The sequence below is a fragment of the Staurois parvus genome, unplaced genomic scaffold, assembly GCF_062004578.1.
Source record: "Staurois parvus isolate SC_StPar_1 unplaced genomic scaffold, SC_StPar_1.0 ptg000540l, whole genome shotgun sequence".
Lineage (NCBI taxonomy): Eukaryota > Metazoa > Chordata > Amphibia > Anura > Ranidae > Staurois > Staurois parvus.
This window is the reverse complement of record NW_028318336.1, coordinates 530827-548675: the sequence shown is the minus strand read 5'-3', so window position 1 is coordinate 548675 and position 17849 is coordinate 530827.

Sequence of the window (17849 nt, the reverse complement as noted above, 5' to 3'; positions counted from 1 at the left end):
TGATGTGTTCTCCTAGGAGGACTGACGAGAAGCTCCGCCAAACTCCCCTCTGCTTTCTTTTCTGGTTACGGATGGAAGTAGCAGATCCTTTAAAAAATTAAAGGCGATGACGGCCGTATCGGGCGCAATTTATGGCTGCGTTCAAGGAAGCGTTCTCTGGTGGCTTGTTTCTAGACATTTCGGAACAGTTAAACCTCCAATGAACTCGGAGGAACACACGATGTCCTGAACGCCTCGGTTTCCCACACACAAGCTGCTCTTCGATTCCGTGAATTTGAGGTCATTTTCTCCCCAATGGCACCTGTAGGAGTTATTGGAATCCCATCCAGAATCCTCGGAATCACTGGACTCATGACCATAGTCTCAGCTTTTCCCATATTGGAAGCTGGCGATCAGGGGCGGACTGACAACTCATGGGGCCCCCCGGGCAATAGGGGATCATGGGGCCCCTGTGTCCTCACCCACACTCAAAACCACACGCAAAAAAGCCTATGAAAGGTACTAGGGGCATCTCATGGGGCCCTCTACTGACCCTGGGCCTTCGGGCACTGCTCTAGTGCCTGAGTGGTCAGTCCGCCCCTGCTGTCAATAATAAAGGGGCTGTTTATAACTAAAGCCAGGAATATACGGTAAGAAAATTGTACAAACAATTTAGTTGATCGAATTTCGTTGATGAGCAGGATGTTATAACTGATAACGATATTGTGAATGAAAAAATCTGGTTGAACAACAGTGAAAAATGTTGTTTCGCATGCAAACGACTGATTTTCTATGCGGTGTTACGACGGTCCTCCAAAAAAAATCTTTCAAGCGCTATCACCCATGATGACCCGGATGTTTATGTCCAGAAATCCAATTTAATCCAATTAATTCCAAGGATTTATGTCCATTTGCTCGTTCTAGGCGGCAGGGCATTGAGCGCTCGTTCTGGCCGGAAGGGCGTGGCTGCAAGGTCACACACACACCGCATCACTTCCACTTGTACGGAAGACGTCAACAGTACATATTGCTCGACGAATGATTTTTTTCAATTGGTTAATGTGGGCCACGATTTCGACCAACGAACGAGCGCCGATCGGTCGTCGGATGACTGATCGGTTGATTTTCTTACCATGTATTCCATTAGGCCTCTTTCACACGGGCGTTCCATATGGCCGTTTTCATTTGTCCGTTTACAGATGAAAAACGGACATTCATGTAGTTCTACATGGATGGTCGATTGGTCGATTTTTTTACCGAGTATTCTTGCCATAAGGAAGTGCTACATTTTTTAATTTTCCGAATACACCAAGCACTAGTTTTCCTTTTTAAAGTGGTCCTAAAGCCTAAACTTTTTTTACCTTAATGCATTCCTTGCAAGACATCAGTAATCCCCTGACTCACCTGAGCCCTCATTTGTTCCAGTGCTGTGCACACCTGCAGCTCCTCTCTCCCTTCACTTCCATCTCTCGTTGGCTTCGCTAGGACACCGGGAGCAGACGGTTCCCAGCGCTGTCAATGAAAGTCAATGGTGAGGGAATGGGGGGGGGGGGGGAGTCCTGCTGTTGATGGACGCAGCAGCAGGACTCAGAAGGGAGCACGACCAAGTGCCCCCACGGGAAGCAGCACATCCAGCACCCAGCTCCTCTCTCCCTTTACTGTTGTCTCTCGCTGGCTTTGCTGGGGCACCGGGAGCCATTGGCTCCCAGCACTGTCAATGAAAGCCAGTGCCGAGAGAGCAGGGGGGCCAAGCTGGGTCCCGCTGTCAATGGACACAGCAGCAGGACTCAGAAGCGAACACGCACGAGTGCCCCCACGGGAGGCGGCTTTCTGTGGGGGGCACTGGATAACGAGGAGGAGCCAGGAGCATTGGCGGGGGACCCGAGAAGAGGAGGTTGGCTGGTGCTCTGTGCAATTGTAAGTATAGAGATGTTTGATGGAAAAAAAATGACCTTTACAATTGCTTTATGACTCGAATTTACAGTAGAGCTACTATAGGAAATGCTTTTAGGTGTGTGCAGTGCGGGACAAGGTCATGCAGTGCCCAGCTCCTCTCTCCCTTCAATTCCATCTCTCGCTGGCTTTGCTGGGGCACCGGGAGCCATTGGCTCCCAGCACTGTCAATGAAAGCTAGTGCCGTGGGAGCAGGGGGGCAGGGCCGAGTCCCGCTGTCAATGGACACAGCAGCAGGACTCGGAAGCTAGCCCGCACAGGTGCCCCCACGGAAAGCGGCTTTTTGTGGGGGGCACTGGACAAAGAGGAGGGGCCAGGAGTGCACATGTGCTACTACTTGTGAAATCTGTGAATGATCACAGAGGTCACATGGTACAGGGCTATTCACAACAGCCTTGTTACCATGTGACAAGCTGTGACCAATCACAGCTCTCACAGTATTTCTCAATGGCTGCAAGAATGCAGTGTCAAGGTCCTACCTTTTCCCAGAGGTTATGTTACTCCATGTGCTAGCATCCATCTTGGATTTCTGCTGAGCATGATGGGAATCTTTTATGCCTTCAGGTCTCTGAGGTCCATCCCCCAGAGGGGTGTGGCTGAGTACATATAAGCCTGGGATCTGCACATGCTCTTTGCACTTGTGTCTTGGTCTTGGTCTTGCTACAGCTCTGTGTATACGCTCGTGACTCTTCTGGTATTTTGACTCGGCTTGTACTAAGACCATTCTCTGTGTTTCTCTTTGATCTGACCTTCCGTTGCTGAACCCGGCCCGTGACCTGTGATTCTCTGTCTACTGTTCTGTAATGTTTTGTCCCGTTGTTATTGACCCGGCTTGTCTGACTACGCTATTGTCATTCTCACCAGCTACACGCCATTGGCGGCGGCATCTGGGGTGTCTCGGGGGCCGCGACCTGGTCCCTGGTTGCGTCAAGTCCATCCCCACCATCAGGGGCCCTGGTGAAGGGCAGCCTGGGACTTAGACTCCGCGCCCTGAGGGACTTCAGTCTGTTGGTGGTGGTTGTCGTCAGCCAGTGCGTTACCCTGCCACTAGGCCTACCTGTCCGTTCCACAGCCCTGCCCTGACATTACACAAGTGCCATGAATCCTGACGGTGCAGGTACGCCTTCACTTCCAATGTTGGTCGCCAGACTGGATCAACAGGATCTCCTGTTGGATCAGTTCGCTCAGGCGTTGCAAACTCTGCTGGCACGCACCGCGCACCTTACTCCTGGTGTTATTAGGCCGGTTGTCACTCCGGTGGTCGCTCCCGCTGCTGTTCCGCTTGCTGTGCCTACCGCCGCGGCTGATGCGGCACCCGCGGTGTCCAGAGGTATGACCGGTTCAGCCCCTCTTCCACAGCGCTTTGGGGGTGAGCCGAGTCAGTGTCGTGGGTTCCTTAACCAGGTGGGGATTTACTTTGAATTAATCCCCTACGCTTTTCCGACTGAGAGGTCAAAGGTGGGTTTCCTCATCTCACTACTCTCAGACAAGGCCTTGGCCTGGGCGAATCCCTTATGGGAGAGGAATGACCCTGTGATTCACGAGTTTTCCGGTTTTGTTGATGCCTTCCGTAGGGTATTCGATGTACCGGCTCGCTCCGCCTCGGCTGCCAAGCTGCTCATGTCTATGCATCAGGGTTCACGGACCGTGGCCGAGTACGCCATAGAGTTTCGTACCCTGGCAGCAGAGGTGGGTTGGAATAATGAGGCTCTGGTGGCTGCGTTTTCTCAGGGTCTTTCTGATGCATTGAAGAACGAGATCGCAGCCAAGGAATTGCCTGTGGAGCTGGAAGCACTAATTTCCTTCCTGATCCTGATTGATACCAGGCTCAGGGAGAGGCCTTCACTCAAGGAACGCCTGCGGAGGCCTTCCAATCGACTGGCACCTGAGTTTTCTATCCCACCCATTCCTCCCTCTCCTCCCACGCCTCCTGGGGATAGATTGTCTGGTGGTGAGCCCATGCAGCTGGGGTTTGCTCGCCTTTCCGAGGGAGAGCGGGCCGCTCGGTGTCGGGAGGGTCGCTGCCTGTACTGTGGTCTTGGTGGGCACTTTCGGCAGTCCTGTCCGGTCCGTCCGGGAAACGCTCGCACCTGAGATCCTGTCGGGGACAGATCTTGGGTGGAGTCTCCTCGTCCCCGGCGTTCCGCAGAGCTAAGCCACTGATCACCGTTGTCCTCTCTTGGGCGGAGGGCTCGGTGACGGCCCAGGCGTTGGTAGATTCTGGGGCCGGCGGGTTGTTTATGGACAGCTCGTTTGCTGCCCAGCACTCCATTCCCCTGCAGGCTCGAGTTACCCCATTGGTTCTCGAGGCGATAGATGGCAGGCCCCTGCAACCACCGCAGGTTACCCACGAGACTATGCCAGTTGAAGTAGCTATTGGGGCTGTTCACAGGGAGTTGGCCTGTTTCCAGGTGATTTCTTCTCCGCACTATTCGGTGGTTTTGGGGTATCCCTGGCTCCAGATGCACAATCCAACCTTCAATTGGCAAACTGCTGAGATTCTCTCGTGGTCTCCACAGTGTGGGGCCGGGTGCATCCGTGGGCCGGTTAAGGTGTTGTGTGCCTCCTCGGACTCTGCGTTGCCCACTGATTATGGGGAGTACCAGGACGTGTTTGATAAGGTACGCGCTGGTGCCTTACCTGCTCATCGTCCTTACGACTGCGCCATATCCTTGCAACCCGGTGCCACTCCTCCGCGTGGCAGGGTGTATCCTCTCTCAGTTGCTGAGAATAAGGCCATGGAGGAGTACGTTGCGGATGCGCTCTCCCGGGGGCACATTCGTAAGTCTACTTCCCCAGCAGGAGCGGGCTTTTTCTTTGTAAAGAAGAAGGGTGGTGAATTGAAGCCTTGCATCGATTATAGGGGTCTCAATCGAATCACCACTAAGAATGCATACCCGATTCCCTTGATTACTGAGTTGTTCGACCGCCTTAAGGGGGCAACAGTCTTTACCAAACTTGACCTTAGGGCGGCGTACAACCTCGTACGGATCAAACAGGGGGATGAGTGGAAGACCGCGTTTAACACCAGAACCGGGCACTACGAATACCTGGTGATGCCCTTCGGGTTGTGTAACGCGCCCGCAGTTTTTCAGGAATTCATAAATGATGTCCTTCGTGACTTGTTGCAGCAGTGCGTGGTAGTTTACTTGGATGACATCCTGGTTTACTCTGCCTCCATGGAGTCCCATATCCAGGATGTCAAGCAGGTGCTGCAACGATTACGTGGGAACGAACTTTTTTGTAAACTTGAGAAGTGCGAATTCCATCGATCCCAAGTTGCCTTTTTAGGCTACATCATTTCTGCGGAGGGATTCTCCATGGACCCTCAGAAGGTTTCGGCAGTTTTGCAGTGGCCTCGTCCCAATGGTCTTTGGCCCATTCAGCGCTTTTTGGGTTTTGCCAACTACTATCGGAAGTTCATCAGGAACTTCTCCACGCTGGCAAAACCTCTCTCAGACCTAACCAAGAAGGGCAGCAATCCTCACGAGTGGCCATCCGAGGCCATCGTAGCTTTTGAGGCTCTGAAATCCGCCTTCGCTTCGGCTCCGATACTGTCTCATCCCAATCCTGGATTGCCCTTCGTCCTTGAGGTTGATGCATCCGAGACGGGAGTAGGCGCTCTCCTGTCTCAACGTCGGTCGCCCGATGGACCCCTACTTCCCTGTGGGTTCTACTCCAGGAAGCTTTCCTCTGCAGAGTGCAACTACCAGATTGGAGATAGGGAGTTGTTGGCAATCATTCTGGCTCTCAAGGAATGGAGGCACCTGCTCGAGGGCTCCGCAGTTCCGGTCCTCATTCTTACCGATCATAAGAACCTGACTTATCTTTCGGAGGCCAAAAGATTGACACCCCGTCAGGCCAGATGGGCCTTGTTCTTGTCGCGGTTCAACTATGTGGTCTCCTATTTGCCTGGTTCCAAGAATGTCAGGGCTGATGCATTATCGCGGCAATACTCTGAGTTGTCCAGATAGGACTCTGAGCCAACCTCGGTCATACCTCCGGATCATATCCTGGCTGCCATTCGTACCAGTCTGACTTCTCCCCTTGGGGAGCAGATTTTGGCGGCTCAAACTGACGCTCCTCCCGAGAGACCGGAGGGTAGATGTTTTGTACCCGAGGGGTTGCGCACCCGTCTGCTGCGTACCTACCATAACTCCAAAACTGCCGGGCATCCGGGGAGGAACCAGTTGTCTTGGGTCGTCTCTCGGTTGTTCTGGTGGCCAACTCTCTGTGCCGACATCGCCTCTTATGTAGCGGCATGTTCGATCTGTGCCCAGAATAAATCTCCACGGCATCTTCCAATGGGTCTTCTGCAACCCATTCCCAATGGGGAGCGTCCTTGGTCACACCTGGGCATGGACTTTATTGTAGACCTCCCTGTGTCTCGGGGCCATACGGTCATCCTCATGGTCGTCGATCGTTTTTCCAAAATGTGCCATTGTATTCCACTCAGGAAATTACCAACAGCGCAAGAACTGGCCACGGTCTTTTCCAGGGAGATTTTTCGCCTGCATGGGTTGCCCAAGGTGATTGTCTCGGACCGCGGGAGTCAGTTCGTGTCCAGATTCTGGCGCGCCTTCTGCTCCCAGTTGGGCATTAGTCTCTCCTTTTCTTCAGCCTATCACCCGCAGTCCAATGGGGCTGCGGAGCGTTCCAATCAGGCCTTAGAACAATTCCTTCGGTGTTATATCTCGGACCATCAGGACGATTGGGCCGATCTCCTGCCTTGGGCAGAGTTTGCCAGGAACTCAGCGGTCAACTCCTCCTCCGGGATGTCCCCCTTCATGGCCAACTATGGGTACCAACCCGCGGTATTACCTGAGAGGTTCTCACCACAGGACATTCCGGCTGTGGAGAACCATCTTGCTGCCCTGCGTTCTTCATGGGGGCAGATCCAGAGGGCTTTGAGGGACTCGGCTCAGCGTCAGAAGTTCCAGGCTGATCGCAGACGGTTGCCCGCTCCTTCATACCAGGTCGGCGATCGGGTGTGGTTGTCTACTCGTAACCTCAATCTTCGGGTGCCCACACCCAAACTAGCTCCCCGTTTTGTCGGTCCTTTTCGCATTCTCCGAAAGGTGAATCCGGTGGCCTATGCCCTTGCCCTTCCACCTGGGATGCGGATCTCCAATATCTTTCATGTATCACTGTTGAAACCTCTGATCTGCAATCGCTTCACTACCTCTCTGCCTCGGCCCCGTCCCATTCGGGTTGACGGTCATGAGGAGTATGAGGTGAGCCGGATCCTGGACTCTCGATTGGTGCGCGGCCGATTACAGTTCCTGGTTCATTGGCGCGGTTATGGTCCCGAGGAGCGTTCCTGGGTTCCTTCCGCGGATGTCCATGCTCCTGCCCTCCTCCGCGCGTTTCATACCCGCTTTCCTCAGAAACCTTTTGTTGAGCCGCGGAGGGGGAGGGGCCCTTGAGGAGGAGGTACTGTCAAGGTCCTACCTTTTCCCAGAGGTTATGTTACTCCATGTGCTAGCATCCATCTTGGATTTCTGCTGAGCATGATGGGAATCTCTTATGCCTTCAGGTCTCTGAGGTCCATCCCCCAGAGGGGTGTGGCTGAGTACATATAAGCCTGGGATCTGCACATGCTCTTTGCACTTGTGTCTTGTGTCTTGGTCTTGCTACAGCTCTGTGTATACGCTCGTGACTCTTCTGGTAGTCTGACTCGGCTTGTGACTAAGACCATTCTCTGTGTTTCCCTTTGATCTGACCTTCCGTTGCTGAACCCGGCCCGTGACCTGTGATTCTCTGTCTACTGTTCTGTACTGTTTTGTCCCGTTGTTATTGACCCGGCTTGTCTGACTACGCTATTGTCATTCTCACCAGCTACATTACCGCAGCTGGGGTGTCTCGGGGGCCGCGACCTGGTCCCTGGTTGCGTCAAGTCCATCCCCACCATCAGGGGCCCTGGTGAAGGGCAGCCTGGGACTTAGACTCCGCGCCCTGAGGGACTTCAGTCTGTTGGTGGTGGTTGTCGTCAGCCAGTGCGTTACCCTGCCACTAGGCCTACCTGTCCGTTCCACAGCCCTGCCCTGACATGCAGACAGAGAGAAGGAGAAATGATTGCTTTTACAGCCTTTATGGGTGTAAAAGCAATCAGTGTAAAAAAGAAAAAAAAAATCTTCATCACCCCCCACAAGTAGTACAGTGTACTGCTAGGCTCACAGTGTGTTAAAAAAAACAAAAACAAACCATAAGTAATAATATAAAAAAAAATGTAAAATGAAATTTAGAAAAATTATAATTTTTGGTTATAAACTAATTTGGGTTATTTTTTTCTACTAAAAAGATAACTGAATACATTTTGGCCAAGATTTATGAAGAAAGATTATTCATTTGCAAAAATTTTTAAGAAAAACACTTTTTTTTCAAACTTTTTGGACTTTTTCATTTATATAGCAAAACAAAATAAAAATCCCAGTGGTGAATAAATACCACCAAAATAAAGTTTTATCTGTCTCAAAAAAATGCTAAAACATTCATATGGGTACAGTACTGTATGACTGCGCAATTGTCATTCAAAGTGTCATAGCACTGAAAGCTGAAAATTGGCCTGAACAGGAAGGGGGTGAAAGTGTCCAGACTGGAAGGGGGTGAAAGTGTCCGGACTGGAAGGGGGTGAAAGTGTCCAGACTGGAAGTGGTCTAATCCTACACCCACAGTTGATCCAGAGGAAGGAAAACCAAGCAAAAGCATGATAAAAGAGATTGTGATCAAAGGTAGTTTTAATTTTTTTTTTGCATATCTATAGCACTGTACATAAGTTAGGTGTGAAGAAATGCTTTCAATTATAATATGGTTTGTGTAGCAATTGTATATGCTATATTATTATTATTTTTTTTAATTTGCCTTTTTTCCATATTGCAATGAATTTTAGAGAATGTGCAGAATAAGTAAAGAAAAGGAAGTAAAGAAAATTAAATGGTATTTTTTTTAATATTCAATTATAATATGGTTTTTGTAGCAGTTGTATATGCTATATTATTTTTTTTTTAATTTGCCTTTTTTCCATATTGCATTGAATTTCAGAAAATGTACAGAATAAGTAAAGAAAATGAAATGGTAAATTTTTAACATTCAATTATAATATGGTTTGTGTAGCAATTGTATATGCTATATTATTATTATTATTATTTTTTTTAATTTGCCTTTTTTCCATATTGCATTGAATTTTAGAGAATGATCAGAATAAGTAAAGAAAAGGAAGTAAAGAAAATTAAATGGTATTTTTTTTAATATTCAATTATAATATGGTTTGTGTAGCAGTTGAATATGCTATATTTTTTTTTTATTTGCCTTGTTTCCATATTGCATTGAATTTCAGAGAATGTGCAGAATAAGTAAAGAAAAGGAAGTAAAGAAAATTAAATGTTTTTTTTTTTAATATTCAATTATAATATGGTTTTTGTAGCAGTTGTATATGCTATATTATTATTTTTTTTTAATTTGCCTTTTTTCCATATTGCATTAAATTTCAGAAAATGTACAGAATAAGTAAAGAAAATGAAATGGTAATTTTTTAACATTCAATTATAATATGGTTTGTGTAGCAATTGTATATGCTATATTATTATTATTACTTTTTTTAATTTGCCTTTTTTCCATATTGCATTGAATTTTAGAGAATCATCAGAATAAGTAAAGAAAAGGAAGTAAAGAAAATTAAATGGTATTTTTTTTAATATTCAATTATAATATGGTTTGTGTAGCAGTTGAATATGCTATATTTTTTTTTTATTTGCCTTTTTTCCATATTGCATTGAATTTCAGAGAATGTGCAGAATAAGTAAAGAAAATGAAATGGTAATTTTTTTAACATTCAATTATAATATGGTTTGTGTAGCAGTTGTATATGCTATATTCATTTTTTTTATTTGCCTTTTTTCCATATTACATTAAATTTTAGAGAATGTGCAGATTAAGTAAAGAAAAAGAAGTAAAGAAAATTAAATGGTATTTTTTTTAATATTCAATTATAATATGGTTTGTGTAGCAGTTGAATATGCTATATTTTTTTTATTTGCCTTTTTTCCTTATTGCATTGAATTTTAGTGAATGTGCAGAATAACTAAAGAAAATGAAATGGTAATTTTTTTAACATTCAATTATAATATGGTTTGTGTAGCAGTTGTATATGCTACATTAATATATATATATTTATATATATATATATATATATATATATATTATTTTTTTGCCTTTTTTCCATATTGCATTGAATTTTAGTGAATGTGCAGAATAAGTAAATAAAATTGAAATGGTAATTTTTTTAACATTCAATTATAATATGGTTTGTGTAGCACAACAATAAAGCAAAAGCAAGCCACCAAAAATGACACGAATTACTGATGTCATTAGCATATCTCCGACTCACTTGTATAAGTGTGGATACATAAACCCAAAGAACAGTATACTAAACAATATGATAGTGTGACAAGGACACACCTATCTGAAAAAGAAGGTTTCTAGATGATCCACGCGGAGTAATATGAATTCAAAGGAATTTTAACAATACTTTATTTGATCACATAGATCATAGGGAGGTTAAACATGAGCACGGTGTACATATGAAAAAAATAAAATCATGTTAAAAAACACTTAGCGTCTTCAATTTAGGGTCATCTTAGCCAACAGAGCACCATATAAGGCAGAGTGGTGTAATGATGAAATAGTTATCCTGGATTTCCGTAGGTTTCCCGCTTTAAATTTGTGTGAACCATGTATTCAGTGGGTGTGTTCCCAGTATATGTCAGGGACCTCCTGGAATGTACAAGCTGGAACACAAAAATACATAGTATGTATATAGAAATATGGAAACCAAATCACATCCAAAATTTACCAGGCCTCCCTCCACAATAGTCAATGGATACTGCTGTTACCTTCTCAATAGTGAGACTATCATACCCGCTTCTCAAGTGTAGGGACTTCCTGGATAGCCACCCCAAATGAAACAAGGTCCACAGTACCAAATGATTCTGAGGATATATATAGAAAAAAATAATAAATGTGTAGATCATGGGCATCAGGTGACCCCGAAAACAAAACACACATAAAATGTGGATATATTACCATCAATGAGGATCAAGAAGACTCCTGTCGACTTGAAATAAGATCAGGTCCTTGATGCTTTTTCAAAGATGCATATGGGGGTGAGGAACCAGGTATACACGATGCGTGGATTTCAAACACATATAATGTGTATGTAGCATATAGCAGGCCGTAGATACCTGAGTTTAATATACCCAATAAAGGGTTTCCAAAAATTGCTCAATTTGAGAAGGTTATTTGCGGTTTTATAAGGATGTGGCTATGTCACAGCAAAAAATACCTGAATAGGATAGCGTATATATATATATATATATATATATGTAGATTCTCCTCCAGAGAGGATTTCCAAAACATTCCCTGAGTATACAGGGTAAATTAGGCCCATAAAACATGCCCTATTAACACCATGTAGGCTCTGTAAATCTCAACAGCCGTAAGCTTTTGAATAACTTGCCACCGGTGGAAGATATATTTCCCTGAGGGATTGCCGTTTGCGAACCGCTGTGATAATAGCCCACTGGTAGTTCTCAGAGGGTCTTGGGCCTACCTAGCAGGGAGCTGTGACACCACCGTTCCTTCCCGCCTCGTGGGCGCCGCACCCAGTGAAGACGCCGAGCGTAGTGACGTCAATACGTTGACGCGTTTCGTCCGCCAATCACCGCAGACTTCGTCAGAACCTTCTTTTTCAGATAGGTGTGTCCTTGTCACACTATCATATTGCTTAGTTTGTGTAGCAGTTGTACATGCTATATTCATTTTTTTTTATTTGCCTTTTTTCCATATTGCATTAAATTTTAGAGAATGGGCAGAATAAGTAAAGAAAATGAAAGGGTATTTTTTTTAACACTCATTTATAATAAGGCTTGTGTAGCAGTTGTATATGATATATATATATATATATTTTTTTTATTTATTTATTTTTTTAAATTTGCTTTTTCCCCCGAAGGCGGAGATACCCTTTAACCTCCTTGGTGGTATGATTCTTTCCGATTTTTTGTGCTGAAAGCGGTACCATTTTTTTGCATGGAAATATGTAGTTTTTTATTGTAGGCTGTAATTTAGGAATAACTCACTGAAATCTGTCCGAACAAGAGTCTATTAAACATCCCGGGTATGATAAAATTTGAAACACGAAATCATAAATTATAATTTAATAAATAATCATAAAAAATAATATAATAATAATAAATTTAATTCAATAATATAATCAAACCAAAAACACTGAAATGTGAAATAGAGCGCCAAGTTCGCACATCGCTGAGCAAAGTCGCAAAATCGTTTTCAGTGGCTGATGACGAATTTCCCCCACGAATCATCACTCAATTCTGCAAGTGGTTCTGATTTACTATTGCTGTTCTCTAGCCGGTCTAAAACCGCTTTTGACGTAAAGGGACGCTTTTTGGACGCCATGGACTTTTCTAAGTTTCCAGGCAGAAAGATCAGTCAAAATGCAGGCAGGGCGCCGGACAAAGCACTCGGGACAAAATGTATGTGAAATGCATTAAAACAGCAATGACAGCAAAAATGAAATTTTTTTAAAAATTTCAAATTTCCCGCCGGTTCCAGCGTCCGTACGTCCCGACGTCACAGGGACCGGAACACGGAAGCCGGATGCCGGCATCGGCCGGAGGAGATGGCCGGGGACGCTGCAGGGGACACATCGCGGGAGCGAAGGACAAGGTAAGTGCTGCAGGGACCCCCAGAGCAGCGCCGCATGGTAAGCCCGAGTGTAGCTCGGGGTTACCGCTCTTGGTATTGAAATTTTACCCCGAGCTACACTCGGGAATACCGCCAGGGGGGTTAAGACTAAAATAATCATTGTTGCAGTCATGTGGGAAGTTGGACAGACGCCTCCTCATCTCTCCATTATGTAGAAGGGTTATTGTTATTAATCTACCAATATCCGTGTCATTCCTACTCCCCGGTCAGACCCTCCTCTGGAATTTGTTGGCTCGCAACAAACGCATGACGATTAAACTATCACTGTGGACCGCATTCCCCGAATAAATAGGTCACAGTTGTATTATTCTTGGTCGGTAAAGTACAATGCAATGGGTTCCTTTATGTGGCCCTGATAGGCTTTGCATAGTTTTTATTATGGTAATACAATGCACAGAGATCATTTAACCTCCCAACCTGCTCAGGCCCGAGACGTAGCGATGAATTGCGTGTTTGTTTTGTGCGCCATTCTATGTGAACCAGATTATTATATTGATTTTGCATTAGCGTGTATTATTGTATGTATTCATATCATATCATTTCATAGCTTCCTATCTTGCTTTTCATTGCTACAAAATCACGGCATATTTGATAAATAGGTAGCTAAAACGGAGATAAGTATATAAATATAAACTCTGTGCGCCTTGCATAATTTGTATGTGAACCTGATCAACTGACTTCTTTTGCTCCGTTTTGGTCTTTTAACCTCCCTAGCGGTCTGATTATGTCAGTATTTCTGTGCTCAAAGCGGTACATTATTTTCAATGGAAATTTGTTGTTTTTTTATTGTAGGCCTGTAATTCTTAGGAATAACTCACTGAAATCTGTCCGAACAAGAGTCTAGTAAACATCCTGGGGATGATAAAACTTGAAACACGAAATCATAAATTATAATATAATATATAATCATAAAGAATAAAAAAATAATAATAATAAATTTAATTCAATAATATAATCAAACCAAAAACACTGAAATTTGAAATATAGCGCCAAGGTCGCACATCGCTGAGCTCAGTCGCAAAATCGTTTTCAATGTCTGATGAGGAATTTCCCCCACGAATCATTATCACTCAATTCTGCAAGTGGTTCTGATTTACTATCGCTGTTCTCTAGACCTAAAGGGACGCTTTTTGGACGCCATGGACGTTTATCAGTTTCCAGGCAGAAAGGACGGTAAAAATGCAGGCAGGGCTCCGGACAAAGCACTCGGGACTAAATGTATGTGAAATGGTTTGATACAGGAATGTTATACTATGTGATTTTATTTATTTATTTATTTATCGAGTTTATATAGCGCCAAAGGGTTTGCTCAGCGCTGTACAATTTTAGTGTATTTAGTGAATGTCACATTTTTACATTTTTAAATTTCCCGCCAGTTCCATCCCCCGTACATCCGGATGCTCACAGGGAACGGAACCCGGAAGACAGATGCCGGCATCGGCCGGAGAACTTTGCTGGGGACACTGCAGGAGGGACATCGCGGGAGTGAAGGACAAGGTAAGGGATTGCTGGAGAAGCGCTGCAGTGTATTCCCGAGTGTAGCTCGGGGTTACCGCTTCTGGTACTGAAAGCTACAAGCTACATTTGGGAATACCGCCAGGGAGGATTAATATTCCACTAAAAGCATTTTGCTATATCTTTGTGATAAGTGTGCAGCGCCCCTCCCATCAGCTGGAGTGCCCCAGGTTTATCCCCTTCCAGCCTGCCCCGGCATCCCTTTAAAAAGTTCTAAACACCAAAGGGGTGTTCAGGACCACTGGTGTGACCACTGTAATTGGGTGTCACAGTGGTCACATGATCCGGAGCCGGTCCGGCCGCCTACCAATTGTTAGTCTGGACCAAGAGCTGTCTTTGACAGCTCGGTCTGTGTGTTGGGAGCATGCAGTGAGCATGCTCTCAACAAAGAAACATTGGCCACCCTGCGACACATATGTGCGGTACGTGAGCATTAAAGTCCATCCTTTTGTGCCGCACACGTTACAGGGCGTCAACAAGGAATATTTAGTGTTGGCTGCCTGAGCTCTGTTTGATTAGATCAGTGGTCTCCAAACTGTGACCTGGGGGTCAGATGTGGTCCTTTGCTTGCCTTTATCTAGCACTTGAGGCATTATTCCTCCCATTGATATGAGGCACTCTTTCTCCCCCTGACACCAAACATGGGGCCAAATTTCCTACACTGACGCCAACATTGGAGTACTATTCCCTCCGCTGACACCCAACGATGCAGCAAGATTCTTCTCACTGACACCATTGATGGGGCACTATTCCTCCCACTGACGTCCAACAAAGGGGAACTATTCCTCCCACTGACACCAATGTTTTGGCACTATTTCTCCCACTGACACCCAACGATGGGGCACTTTTCCTCCCACTGACACCCAACAATGGGGCATTGTTGCTCCCACTCACACCCAACAATGGAGCACTATTCTTCCCACTGACACCCAATGATGGGACAATATTCCCCCCACTGACACCTAATGTTGGGACACTATTCCCCCCCTGACACCCAATGATGCGACACTATTCCTCCAGATGACACCCAACAATGGGGCACTATTCTTCCCACTGACACCCAACGGTGGGACACTATTCCACCCATTGACACCCAACGATGGGGCACTATTCTTCCCACTGACACCAATGATGGGACACTATTCCTCCCCACTGACACCAATGATGGGGCACTATTCCTCCCACTGACACCAATGATGGAGCACTATTCCTCCCACTGACACCCAATGATGGGGCACTATTCTCCCTGCTGACACCAATGATGGGGCACTATTCCTCCCACTGACACCAATGATGGGGCACTATTCCTCCCACTGACACCAATGATGGAGCACTATTCCTCCCTGCTGACACCCAATGATGGGGCACTATTCTCCCTGCTGACACCAATGATGGGGCACTATTCCTCCCACTGACACCAACAATAGAGCATTGTTTACTCCCACTGATGTCAGGACATTTTCTACTCTCACTAACCACAGTCCAGGCCTGCCTAAAGTCTGAAAGACAGTAAACTGGCCCTTTGTTTAGAAAGTTTGGAGACCCCTTTTTTAGATTATCTAGGACTATTGGTACCCCAAAAGTCCAAGGACTTTGTTTGCTTCTACCTTCTACTGGTGAGTGTTCTCCAGTAGGCAGAGCAAGAAGATGCAATGAATTGGGTTATGAATATTTATTTCACCCTGGCCGATCACTGAGGGGTTTTTCCCAGTGAAGTAGGCTAAGGAAAGAAATAAATATTTGGAGAGACCTTTTCATTTCCATGCTTTGCCTAGAGAGGATATAGTGGTGGAAGGTCTTTGCTTCCCAGTCTTTCCCTAGAGAGGATGAGCCCAAAGGTCCTTGCCCCCAGGGTGCGTGTTACTGGCAGGATCACCAGGCGAAAAAGAAAAAAAATGCTTATACAGCCACCACATCTAATGACTAGTAAGGTGCAATAGATCCAACTTTAGCACCCTCCTAGATAGCTAGAAGGAGCTAGAGCCAAATTGTTAGTGATGAGGGCTGAGTAGCAGCCTGAGTGTGATAGCTAGCAGGGTTATACTTGGGTCAGAGCTGAGACTTCCCCCTGCGCTAGAACTTTGGAGACAGTTCTAGAAGCAGTGGGCGGAAGTAAGGAGTGGCTAATCTGCACTCTCAAGGGATCTTAGCCAATCCCCAGCAGCTGGCTTGGCAAGGGGTCAAGATAGCTCTTAAGAGTGACCAAGCCTGCTCAGCAGCAGGAGAGTTCAGGTGGAAGATGGAGAAGTGAGGCTGGAGCCTGGGAGGGAGCCCAGATGGGAAGGGGCTCACCTCCAGGCAGGGATGCTGGAAAGGAGGAAAAGTCAGCAACTCATTGGCCCCAAGAGAGACCACCTTTGTAGCAGCTAGAAAGCCTGGTAGCAGCCACCAACCCAGATGGGGGGCTGAGTGAGTAGACCTACAACCCCCTGGGCCAGTAAGGGGAAGAAGCACTCTGGAGGGAAACTCGATTAGCTGCCTACACAGGACTGTCTTACACTTAGGGTGACTTCCACGGATTGCCTCCAGGCTGCCGGATAAAGGAGTATCTGGGGTCTGGGGTGGTACATTCGGAGAGTCTGGCTAGCTCTCCAAGAAGAGGATTTTTGTCTAGAGACTCGTACATAATTCCAGAAAGTTGTCCTCAGTTTCTATACCCGTGGGCATCCTGTACACCCCTTACCCCATCCAAGTTCAATCCCCTAATAAAACTTCAAAACAAAGCTCAAGAACTGGTTACTGTCTTCTGGATGCAAGCCTGTGTGAAGGAAATGCATGGTGCCTGGCTGTGCAGGACCCAAACACCGACTCCTAAGGGGGTAGTGCTAGACAACAGCAGCAGAAACACATTGGTGCAATTTCAAGACCAGGGGCGGACTAACAACTCATGGGGCCCCCGGGCAATAGGGGATCATGGGGCCCCTGTGTCCTTGCCCAAACAAAAAAGCCTATGAAAAAGGTACCAGGGGCATCTCATGGGGCCCCCTACTGACCCCGGGCCCTCGGGCAGTGCCCGAGTTTCCAAATGGTCAGTCCGCCCCTGTTCAAGACTAGTCTGTGTTAGGGAAAACAAGACGGAGAGAGTCTCTGTCACTGGAAAAAACACACTCCATCCTCCCCTGAGACACAGGAGGAATGCTGTGCCACAAGGAATGTAACAAGAATCCAACAACAGCCTCAGGTTCTACCCAGCGGCAAGAGAGGTCCCTCAACCCAGACCATGATCTGCATTGCAACCTGGAGCACATGACACTGAAGAAAGCTGCACATAAAGGAAACCTGCTCTGAGAAAAATATAAAGGTCACCGCTTTTTATCAAAAATGCTAGTTTCCTGGCTATATGTGGCCTCAAAATATTCAGAGACACTGATCTGGAGCAAACGCACAGCAAGTGAGCTCAAAGCGATCTTTTGATCTGCATGCTTGTACCAAGTCAAAGTACTACAGCTAGGGAATCCGGGAGGCAGGAGCGGACTGACAACTCATGGGGCCCTGGGCAATAGGGGATTATGGGGTCCCTGTGTCCTTGCCCACACTCAAAGCACACCCAAAAATGCCTATAAAAAGGTACCAGGGGCATTTCATGGGGCCCACTACTGACCCCGGGCCCTCGGGCAATGCCC